This window comes from Puma concolor, chromosome A2 (assembly GCF_028749965.1).
Source record: "Puma concolor isolate L17-30 chromosome A2, mPumCon1.1.hap2, whole genome shotgun sequence".
NCBI classification, from domain to species: Eukaryota; Metazoa; Chordata; class Mammalia; order Carnivora; family Felidae; genus Puma; species Puma concolor.
The window spans coordinates 172,428,717-172,441,581 of record NC_141668.1 but is presented as its reverse complement, the minus strand read 5'-3'; positions in this window follow the sequence as shown (position 1 = coordinate 172,441,581).

Genomic DNA, 12,865 nt, shown 5'->3' with positions numbered 1-12,865 from the left:
CCCTAACCCTAACCCTAACCCTAACCCTAACCCTAACCCTAACCCTAACCCTAACCCTAACCCTAACCCTAACCCTAACCCTAACCCTAACCCTAACCCTAACCCTAACCCTAACCCTAACCCTAACCCTAACCCTAACCCTAACCCTAACCCTAACCCTAACCCTAACCCTAACCCTAACCCTAACCCTAACCTAACCCTAACCCTAACCCTAACCCTAACCCTAACCCTAACCCTAACCCTAACCCTAACCCTAACCCTAACCCTAACCCTAACCCTAACCCTAACCCTAACCCTAACCCTAACCCTAACCCTAACCCTAACCCTAACCCTAACCCTAACCCTAACCCTAACCCTAACCCTAACCCTAACCCTAACCCTAACCCTAACCCTAACCCTAACCCTAACCCTAACCCTAACCCTAACCCTAACCCTAACCCTAACCCTACACCTAACCCTAACCCTAACCCTAACCCTAACCCTAACCCTAACCCTAACCCTAACCCTAACCCTAACCCTAACCCTAACCCTAACCCTAACCCTAACCCTAACCCTAACCCTAACCCTAACCCTAACCCTAACCCTAACCCTAACCCTAACCCTAACCCTAACCCTAACCCTAACCCTAACCCTAACCCTAACCCTAACCCTAACCCTAACCCTAACCCTAACCCTAACCCTAACCCTAACCCTAACCCTAACCCTAACCCTAACCCTAACCCTAACCCTAACCCTAACCCTAACCCTAACCCTAACCCTAACCCTAACCCTAACCCTAACCCTAACCCTAACCCTAACCCTAACCCTAACCCTAACCCTAACCCTAACCCTAACCCTAACCCTAACCCTAACCCTAACCCTAACCCTAACCCTAACCCTAACCCTAACCCTAACCCTAACCCTAACCCTAACCCTAACCCTAACCCTAACCCTAACCCTAACCCTAACCCTAACCCTAACCCTAACCCTAACCCTAACCCTAACCCTAACCCTAACCCTAACCCTAACCCTAACCCTAACCCTAACCCTAACCCTAACCCTAACCCTAACCCTAACCCTAACCCTAACCCTAACCCTAACCCTAACCCTAACCCTAACCCTAACCCTAACCCTAACCCTAACCCTAACCCTAACCCTAACCCTAACCCTAACCCTAACCCTAACCCTAACCCTAACCCTAACCCTAACCCTAACCCTAACCCTAACCCTAACCCTAACCCTAACCCTAACCCTAACCCTAACCCTAACCCTAACCCTAACCCTAACCCTAACCCTAACCCTAACCCTAACCCTAACCCTAACCCTAACCCTAACCCTAACCCTAACCCTAACCCTAACCCTAACCCTAACCCTAACCCTAACCCTAACCCTAACCCTAACCCTAACCCTAACCCTAACCCTAACCCTAACCCTAACCCTAACCCTAACCCTAACCCTAACCCTAACCCTAACCCTAACCCTAACCCTAACCCTAACCCTAACCCTAACCCTAACCCTAACCCTAACCCTAACCCTAACCCTAACCCTAACCCTAACCCTAACCCTAACCCTAACCCTAACCCTAACCCTAACCCTAACCCTAACCCTAACCCTAACCCTAACCCTAACCCTAACCCTAACCCTAACCCTAACCCTAACCCTAACCCTAACCCTAACCCTAACCCTAACCCTAACCCTAACCCTAACCCTAACCCTAACCCTAACCCTAACCCTAACCCTAACCCTAACCCTAACCCTAACCCTAACCCTAACCCTAACCCTAACCCTAACCCTAACCCTAACCCTAACCCTAACCCTAACCCTAACCCTAACCCTAACCCTAACCCTAACCCTAACCCTAACCCTAACCCTAACCCTAACCCTAACCCTAACCCTAACCCTAACCCTAACCCTAACCCTAACCCTAACCCTAACCCTAACCCTAACCCTAACCCTAACCCTAACCCTAACCCTAACCCTAACCCTAACCCTCTAACCCTAACCCTAACCCTAACCCTAACCCTAACCCTAACCCTAACCCTAACCCTAACCCTAACCCTAACCCTAACCCTAACCCTAACCCTAACCCTAACCCTAACCCTAACCCTAACCCTAACCCTAACCCTAACCCTAACCCTAACCCTAACCCTAACCCTAACCCTAACCCTAACCCTAACCCTAACCCTAACCCTAACCCTAACCCTAACCCTAACCCTAACCCTAACCCTAACCCTAACCCTAACCCTAACCCTAACCCACAACCCTAACCCTAACCCTAACCCTAACCCTAACCCTAACCCTAACCCTAACCCTAACCCTAACCCTAACCCTAACCCTAACCCTAACCCTAACCCTAACCCTAACCCTAACCCTAACCCTAACCCTAACCCTAACCCTAACCCTAACCCTAACCCTAACCCTAACCCTAACCCTAACCCTAACCCTAACCCTAACCCTAACCCTAACCCTAACCCTAACCCTAACCCTAACCCTAACCCTAACCCTAACCCTAACCCTAACCCTAACCCTAACCCTAACCCTAACCCTAACCCTAACCCTAACCCTAACCCTAACCCTAACCCTAACCCTAACCCTAACCCTAACCCTAACCCTAACCCTAACCCTAACCCTAACCCTAACCCTAACCCTAACCCTAACCCTAACCCTAACCCTAACCCTAACCCTAACCCTAACCCTAACCCTAACCCTAACCCTAACCCTAACCCTAACCCTAACCCTAACCCTAACCCTAACCCTAACCCTAACCCTAACCCTAACCCTAACCCTAACCCTAACCCTAACCCTAACCCTAACCCTAACCCTAACCCTAACCCTAACCCTAACCCTAACCCTAACCCTAACCCTAACCCTAACCCTAACCCTAACCCTAACCCTAACCCTAACCCTAACCCTAACCCTAACCCTAACCCTAACCCTAACCCTAACCCTAACCCTAACCCTAACCCTAACCCTAACCCTAACCCTAACCCTAACCCTAACCCTAACCCTAACCCTAACCCTAACCCTAACCCTAACCCTAACCCTAACCCTAACCCTAACCCTAACCCTAACCCTAACCCTAACCCTAACCCTAACCCTAACCCTAACCCTAACCCTAACCCTAACCCTAACCCTAACCCTAACCCTAACCCTAACCCTAACCCTAACCCTAACCCTAACCCTAACCCTAACCCTAACCCTAACCCTAACCCTAACCCTAACCCTAACCCTAACCCTAACCCTAACCCTAACCCTAACCCTAACCCTAACCCTAACCCTAACCCTAACCCTAACCCTAACCCTAACCCTAACCCTAACCCTAACCCTAACCCTAACCCTAACCCTAACCCTAACCCTAACCCTAACCCTAACCCTAACCCTAACCCTAACCCTAACCCTAACCCTAACCCTAACCCTAACCCTAACCCTAACCCTAACCCTAACCCTAACCCTAACCCTAACCCTAACCCTAACCCTAACCCTAACCCTAACCCTAACCCTAACCCTAACCCTAACCCTAACCCTAACCCTAACCCTAACCCTAACCCTAACCCTAACCCTAACCCTAACCCTAACCCTAACCCTAACCCTAACCCTAACCCTAACCCTAACCCTAACCCTAACCCTAACCCTAACCCTAACCCTAACCCTAACCCTAACCCTAACCCTAACCCTAACCCTAACCCTAACCCTAACCCTAACCCTAACCCTAACCCTAACCCTAACCCTAACCCTAACCCTAACCCTAACCCTAACCCTAACCCTAACCCTAACCCTAACCCTAACCCTAACCCTAACCCTAACCCTAACCCTAACCCTAACCCTAACCCTAACCCTAACCCTAACCCTAACCCTAACCCTAACCCTAACCCTAACCCTAACCCTAACCCTAACCCTAACCCTAACCCTAACCCTAACCCTAACCCTAACCCTAACCCTAACCCTAACCCTAACCCTAACCCTAACCCTAACCCTAACCCTAACCCTAACCCTAACCCTAACCCTAACCCTAACCCTAACCCTAACCCTAACCCTAACCCTAACCCTAACCCTAACCCTAACCCTAACCCTAACCCTAACCCTAACCCTAACCCTAACCCTAACCCTAACCCTAACCCTAACCCTAACCCTAACCCTAACCCTAACCCTAACCCTAACCCTAACCCTAACCCTAACCCTAACCCTAACCCTAACCCTAACCCTAACCCTAACCCTAACCCTAACCCTAACCCTAACCCTAACCCTAACCCTAACCCTAACCCTAACCCTAACCCTAACCCTAACCCTAACCCTAACCCTAACCCTAACCCTAACCCTAACCCTAACCCTAACCCTAACCCTAACCCTAACCCTAACCCTAACCCTAACCCTAACCCTAACCCTAACCCTAACCCTAACCCTAACCCTAACCCTAACCCTAACCCTAACCCTAACCCTAACCCTAACCCTAACCCTAACCCTAACCCTAACCCTAACCCTAACCCTAACCCTAACCCTAACCCTAACCCTAACCCTAACCCTAACCCTAACCCTAACCCTAACCCTAACCCTAACCCTAACCCTAACCCTAACCCTAACCCTAACCCTAACCCTAACCCTAACCCTAACCCTAACCCTAACCCTAACCCTAACCCTAACCCTAACCCTAACCCTAACCCTAACCCTAACCCTAACCCTAACCCTAACCCTAACCCTAACCCTAACCCTAACCCTAACCCTAACCCTAACCCTAACCCTAACCCTAACCCTAACCCTAACCCTAACCCTAACCCTAACCCTAACCCTAACCCTAACCCTAACCCTAACCCTAACCCTAACCCTAACCCTAACCCTAACCCTAACCCTAACCCTAACCCTAACCCTAACCCTAACCCTAACCCTAACCCTAACCCTAACCCTAACCCTAACCCTAACCCTAACCCTAACCCTAACCCTAACCCTAACCCTAACCCTAACCCTAACCCTAACCCTAACCCTAACCCTAACCCTAACCCTAACCCTAACCCTAACCCTAACCCTAACCCTAACCCTAACCCTAACCCTAACCCTAACCCTAACCCTAACCCTAACCCTAACCCTAACCCTAACCCTAACCCTAACCCTAACCCTAACCCTAACCCTAACCCTAACCCTAACCCTAACCCTAACCCTAACCCTAACCCTAACCCTAACCCTAACCCTAACCCTAACCCTAACCCTAACCCTAACCCTAACCCTAACCCTAACCCTAACCCTAACCCTAACCCTAACCCTAACCCTAACCCTAACCCTAACCCTAACCCTAACCCTAACCCTAACCCTAACCCTAACCCTAACCCTAACCCTAACCCTAACCCTAACCCTAACCCTAACCCTAACCCTAACCCTAACCCTAACCCTAACCCTAACCCTAACCCTAACCCTAACCCTAACCCTAACCCTAACCCTAACCCTAACCCTAACCCTAACCCTAACCCTAACCCTAACCCTAACCCTAACCCTAACCCTAACCCTAACCCTAACCCTAACCCTAACCCTAACCCTAACCCTAACCCTAACCCTAACCCTAACCCTAACCCTAACCCTAACCCTAACCCTAACCCTAACCCTAACCCTAACCCTAACCCTAACCCTAACCCTAACCCTAACCCTAACCCTAACCCTAACCCTAACCCTAACCCTAACCCTAACCCTAACCCTAACCCTAACCCTAACCCTAACCCTAACCCTAACCCTAACCCTAACCCTAACCCTAACCCTAACCCTAACCCTAACCCTAACCCTAACCCTAACCCTAACCCTAACCCTAACCCTAACCCTAACCCTAACCCTAACCCTAACCCTAACCCTAACCCTAACCCTAACCCTAACCCTAACCCTAACCCTAACCCTAACCCTAACCCTAACCCTAACCCTAACCCTAACCCTAACCCTAACCCTAACCCTAACCCTAACCCTAACCCTAACCCTAACCCTAACCCTAACCCTAACCCTAACCCTAACCCTAACCCTAACCCTAACCCTAACCCTAACCCTAACCCTAACCCTAACCCTAACCCTAACCCTAACCCTAACCCTAACCCTAACCCTAACCCTAACCCTAACCCTAACCCTAACCCTAACCCTAACCCTAACCCTAACCCTAACCCTAACCCTAACCCTAACCCTAACCCTAACCCTAACCCTAACCCTAACCCTAACCCTAACCCTAACCCTAACCCTAACCCTAACCCTAACCCTAACCCTAACCCTAACCCTAACCCTAACCCTAACCCTAACCCTAACCCTAACCCTAACCCTAACCCTAACCCTAACCCTAACCCTAACCCTAACCCTAACCCTAACCCTAACCCTAACCCTAACCCTAACCCTAACCCTAACCCTAACCCTAACCCTAACCCTAACCCTAACCCTAACCCTAACCCTAACCCTAACCCTAACCCTAACCCTAACCCTAACCCTAACCCTAACCCTAACCCTAACCCTAACCCTAACCCTAACCCTAACCCTAACCCTAACCCTAACCCTAACCCTAACCCTAACCCTAACCCTAACCCTAACCCTAACCCTAACCCTAACCCTAACCCTAACCCTAACCCTAACCCTAACCCTAACCCTAACCCTAACCCTAACCCTAACCCTAACCCTAACCCTAACCCTAACCCTAACCCTAACCCTAACCCTAACCCTAACCCTAACCCTAACCCTAACCCTAACCCTAACCCTAACCCTAACCCTAACCCTAACCCTAACCCTAACCCTAACCCTAACCCTAACCCTAACCCTAACCCTAACCCTAACCCTAACCCTAACCCTAACCCTAACCCTAACCCTAACCCTAACCCTAACCCTAACCCTAACCCTAACCCTAACCCTAACCCTAACCCTAACCCTAACCCTAACCCTAACCCTAACCCTAACCCTAACCCTAACCCTAACCCTAACCCTAACCCTAACCCTAACCCTAACCCTAACCCTAACCCTAACCCTAACCCTAACCCTAACCCTAACCCTAACCCTAACCCTAACCCTAACCCTAACCCTAACCCTAACCCTAACCCTAACCCTAACCCTAACCCTAACCCTAACCCTAACCCTAACCCTAACCCTAACCCTAACCCTAACCCTAACCCTAACCCTAACCCTAACCCTAACCCTAACCCTAACCCTAACCCTAACCCTAACCCTAACCCTAACCCTAACCCTAACCCTAACCCTAACCCTAACCCTAACCCTAACCCTAACCCTAACCCTAACCCTAACCCTAACCCTAACCCTAACCCTAACCCTAACCCTAACCCTAACCCTAACCCTAACCCTAACCCTAACCCTAACCCTAACCCTAACCCTAACCCTAACCCTAACCCTAACCCTAACCCTAACCCTAACCCTAACCCTAACCCTAACCCTAACCCTAACCCTAACCCTAACCCTAACCCTAACCCTAACCCTAACCCTAACCCTAACCCTAACCCTAACCCTAACCCTAACCCTAACCCTAACCCTAACCCTAACCCTAACCCTAACCCTAACCCTAACCCTAACCCTAACCCTAACCCTAACCCTAACCCTAACCCTAACCCTAACCCTAACCCTAACCCTAACCCTAACCCTAACCCTAACCCTAACCCTAACCCTAACCCTAACCCTAACCCTAACCCTAACCCTAACCCTAACCCTAACCCTAACCCTAACCCTAACCCTAACCCTAACCCTAACCCTAACCCTAACCCTAACCCTAACCCTAACCCTAACCCTAACCCTAACCCTAACCCTAACCCTAACCCTAACCCTAACCCTAACCCTAACCCTAACCCTAACCCTAACCCTAACCCTAACCCTAACCCTAACCCTAACCCTAACCCTAACCCTAACCCTAACCCTAACCCTAACCCTAACCCTAACCCTAACCCTAACCCTAACCCTAACCCTAACCCTAACCCTAACCCTAACCCTAACCCTAACCCTAACCCTAACCCTAACCCTAACCCTAACCCTAACCCTAACCCTAACCCTAACCCTAACCCTAACCCTAACCCTAACCCTAACCCTAACCCTAACCCTAACCCTAACCCTAACCCTAACCCTAACCCTAACCCTAACCCTAACCCTAACCCTAACCCTAACCCTAACCCTAACCCTAACCCTAACCCTAACCCTAACCCTAACCCTAACCCTAACCCTAACCCTAACCCTAACCCTAACCCTAACCCTAACCCTAACCCTAACCCTAACCCTAACCCTAACCCTAACCCTAACCCTAACCCTAACCCTAACCCTAACCCTAACCCTAACCCTAACCCTAACCCTAACCCTAACCCTAACCCTAACCCTAACCCTAACCCTAACCCTAACCCTAACCCTAACCCTAACCCTAACCCTAACCCTAACCCTAACCCTAACCCTAACCCTAACCCTAACCCTAACCCTAACCCTAACCCTAACCCTAACCCTAACCCTAACCCTAACCCTAACCCTAACCCTAACCCTAACCCTAACCCTAACCCTAACCCTAACCCTAACCCTAACCCTAACCCTAACCCTAACCCTAACCCTAACCCTAACCCTAACCCTAACCCTAACCCTAACCCTAACCCTAACCCTAACCCTAACCCTAACCCTAACCCTAACCCTAACCCTAACCCTAACCCTAACCCTAACCCTAACCCTAACCCTAACCCTAACCCTAACCCTAACCCTAACCCTAACCCTAACCCTAACCCTAACCCTAACCCTAACCCTAACCCTAACCCTAACCCTAACCCTAACCCTAACCCTAACCCTAACCCTAACCCTAACCCTAACCCTAACCCTAACCCTAACCCTAACCCTAACCCTAACCCTAACCCTAACCCTAACCCTAACCCTAACCCTAACCCTAACCCTAACCCTAACCCTAACCCTAACCCTAACCCTAACCCTAACCCTAACCCTAACCCTAACCCTAACCCTAACCCTAACCCTAACCCTAACCCTAACCCTAACCCTAACCCTAACCCTAACCCTAACCCTAACCCTAACCCTAACCCTAACCCTAACCCTAACCCTAACCCTAACCCTAACCCTAACCCTAACCCTAACCCTAACCCTAACCCTAACCCTAACCCTAACCCTAACCCTAACCCTAACCCTAACCCTAACCCTAACCCTAACCCTAACCCTAACCCTAACCCTAACCCTAACCCTAACCCTAACCCTAACCCTAACCCTAACCCTAACCCTAACCCTAACCCTAACCCTAACCCTAACCCTAACCCTAACCCTAACCCTAACCCTAACCCTAACCCTAACCCTAACCCTAACCCTAACCCTAACCCTAACCCTAACCCTAACCCTAACCCTAACCCTAACCCTAACCCTAACCCTAACCCTAACCCTAACCCTAACCCTAACCCTAACCCTAACCCTAACCCTAACCCTAACCCTAACCCTAACCCTAACCCTAACCCTAACCCTAACCCTAACCCTAACCCTAACCCTAACCCTAACCCTAACCCTAACCCTAACCCTAACCCTAACCCTAACCCTAACCCTAACCCTAACCCTAACCCTAACCCTAACCCTAACCCTAACCCTAACCCTAACCCTAACCCTAACCCTAACCCTAACCCTAACCCTAACCCTAACCCTAACCCTAACCCTAACCCTAACCCTAACCCTAACCCTAACCCTAACCCTAACCCTAACCCTAACCCTAACCCTAACCCTAACCCTAACCCTAACCCTAACCCTAACCCTAACCCTAACCCTAACCCTAACCCTAACCCTAACCCTAACCCTAACCCTAACCCTAACCCTAACCCTAACCCTAACCCTAACCCTAACCCTAACCCTAACCCTAACCCTAACCCTAACCCTAACCCTAACCCTAACCCTAACCCTAACCCTAACCCTAACCCTAACCCTAACCCTAACCCTAACCCTAACCCTAACCCTAACCCTAACCCTAACCCTAACCCTAACCCTAACCCTAACCCTAACCCTAACCCTAACCCTAACCCTAACCCTAACCCTAACCCTAACCCTAACCCTAACCCTAACCCTAACCCTAACCCTAACCCTAACCCTAACCCTAACCCTAACCCTAACCCTAACCCTAACCCTAACCCTAACCCTAACCCTAACCCTAACCCTAACCCTAACCCTAACCCTAACCCTAACCCTAACCCTAACCCTAACCCTAACCCTAACCCTAACCCTAACCCTAACCCTAACCCTAACCCTAACCCTAACCCTAACCCTAACCCTAACCCTAACCCTAACCCTAACCCTAACCCTAACCCTAACCCTAACCCTAACCCTAACCCTAACCCTAACCCTAACCCTAACCCTAACCCTAACCCTAACCCTAACCCTAACCCTAACCCTAACCCTAACCCTAACCCTAACCCTAACCCTAACCCTAACCCTAACCCTAACCCTAACCCTAACCCTAACCCTAACCCTAACCCTAACCCTAACCCTAACCCTAACCCTAACCCTAACCCTAACCCTAACCCTAACCCTAACCCTAACCCTAACCCTAACCCTAACCCTAACCCTAACCCTAACCCTAACCCTAACCCTAACCCTAACCCTAACCCTAACCCTAACCCTAACCCTAACCCTAACCCTAACCCTAACCCTAACCCTAACCCTAACCCTAACCCTAACCCTAACCCTAACCCTAACCCTAACCCTAACCCTAACCCTAACCCTAACCCTAACCCTAACCCTAACCCTAACCCTAACCCTAACCCTAACCCTAACCCTAACCCTAACCCTAACCCTAACCCTAACCCTAACCCTAACCCTAACCCTAACCCTAACCCTAACCCTAACCCTAACCCTAACCCTAACCCTAACCCTAACCCTAACCCTAACCCTAACCCTAACCCTAACCCTAACCCTAACCCTAACCCTAACCCTAACCCTAACCCTAACCCTAACCCTAACCCTAACCCTAACCCTAACCCTAACCCTAACCCTAACCCTAACCCTAACCCTAACCCTAACCCTAACCCTAACCCTAACCCTAACCCTAACCCTAACCCTAACCCTAACCCTAACCCTAACCCTAACCCTAACCCTAACCCTAACCCTAACCCTAACCCTAACCCTAACCCTAACCCTAACCCTAACCCTAACCCTAACCCTAACCCTAACCCTAACCCTAACCCTAACCCTAACCCTAACCCTAACCCTAACCCTAACCCTAACCCTAACCCTAACCCTAACCCTAACCCTAACCCTAACCCTAACCCTAACCCTAACCCTAACCCTAACCCTAACCCTAACCCTAACCCTAACCCTAACCCTAACCCTAACCCTAACCCTAACCCTAACCCTAACCCTAACCCTAACCCTAACCCTAACCCTAACCCTAACCCTAACCCTAACCCTAACCCTAACCCTAACCCTAACCCTAACCCTAACCCTAACCCTAACCCTAACCCTAACCCTAACCCTAACCCTAACCCTAACCCTAACCCTAACCCTAACCCTAACCCTAACCCTAACCCTAACCCTAACCCTAACCCTAACCCTAACCCTAACCCTAACCCTAACCCTAACCCTAACCCTAACCCTAACCCTAACCCTAACCCTAACCCTAACCCTAACCCTAACCCTAACCCTAACCCTAACCCTAACCCTAACCCTAACCCTAACCCTAACCCTAACCCTAACCCTAACCCTAACCCTAACCCTAACCCTAACCCTAACCCTAACCCTAACCCTAACCCTAACCCTAACCCTAACCCTAACCCTAACCCTAACCCTAACCCTAACCCTAACCCTAACCCTAACCCTAACCCTAACCCTAACCCTAACCCTAACCCTAACCCTAACCCTAACCCTAACCCTAACCCTAACCCTAACCCTAACCCTAACCCTAACCCTAACCCTAACCCTAACCCTAACCCTAACCCTAACCCTAACCCTAACCCTAACCCTAACCCTAACCCTAACCCTAACCCTAACCCTAACCCTAACCCTAACCCTAACCCTAACCCTAACCCTAACCCTAACCCTAACCCTAACCCTAACCCTAACCCTAACCCTAACCCTAACCCTAACCCTAACCCTAACCCTAACCCTAACCCTAACCCTAACCCTAACCCTAACCCTAACCCTAACCCTAACCCTAACCCTAACCCTAACCCTAACCCTAACCCTAACCCTAACCCTAACCCTAACCCTAACCCTAACCCTAACCCTAACCCTAACCCTAACCCTAACCCTAACCCTAACCCTAACCCTAACCCTAACCCTAACCCTAACCCTAACCCTAACCCTAACCCTAACCCTAACCCTAACCCTAACCCTAACCCTAACCCTAACCCTAACCCTAACCCTAACCCTAACCCTAACCCTAACCCTAACCCTAACCCTAACCCTAACCCTAACCCTAACCCTAACCCTAACCCTAACCCTAACCCTAACCCTAACCCTAACCCTAACCCTAACCCTAACCCTAACCCTAACCCTAACCCTAACCCTAACCCTAACCCTAACCCTAACCCTAACCCTAACCCTAACCCTAACCCTAACCCTAACCCTAACCCTAACCCTAACCCTAACCCTAACCCTAACCCTAACCCTAACCCTAACCCTAACCCTAACCCTAACCCTAACCCTAACCCTAACCCTAACCCTAACCCTAACCCTAACCCTAACCCTAACCCTAACCCTAACCCTAACCCTAACCCTAACCCTAACCCTAACCCTAACCCTAACCCTAACCCTAACCCTAACCCTAACCCTAACCCTAACCCTAACCCTAACCCTAACCCTAACCCTAACCCTAACCCTAACCCTAACCCTAACCCTAACCCTAACCCTAACCCTAACCCCCTAACCCTAACCCTAACCCTAACCCTAACCCTAACCCTAACCCTAACCCTAACCCTAACCCTAACCCTAACCC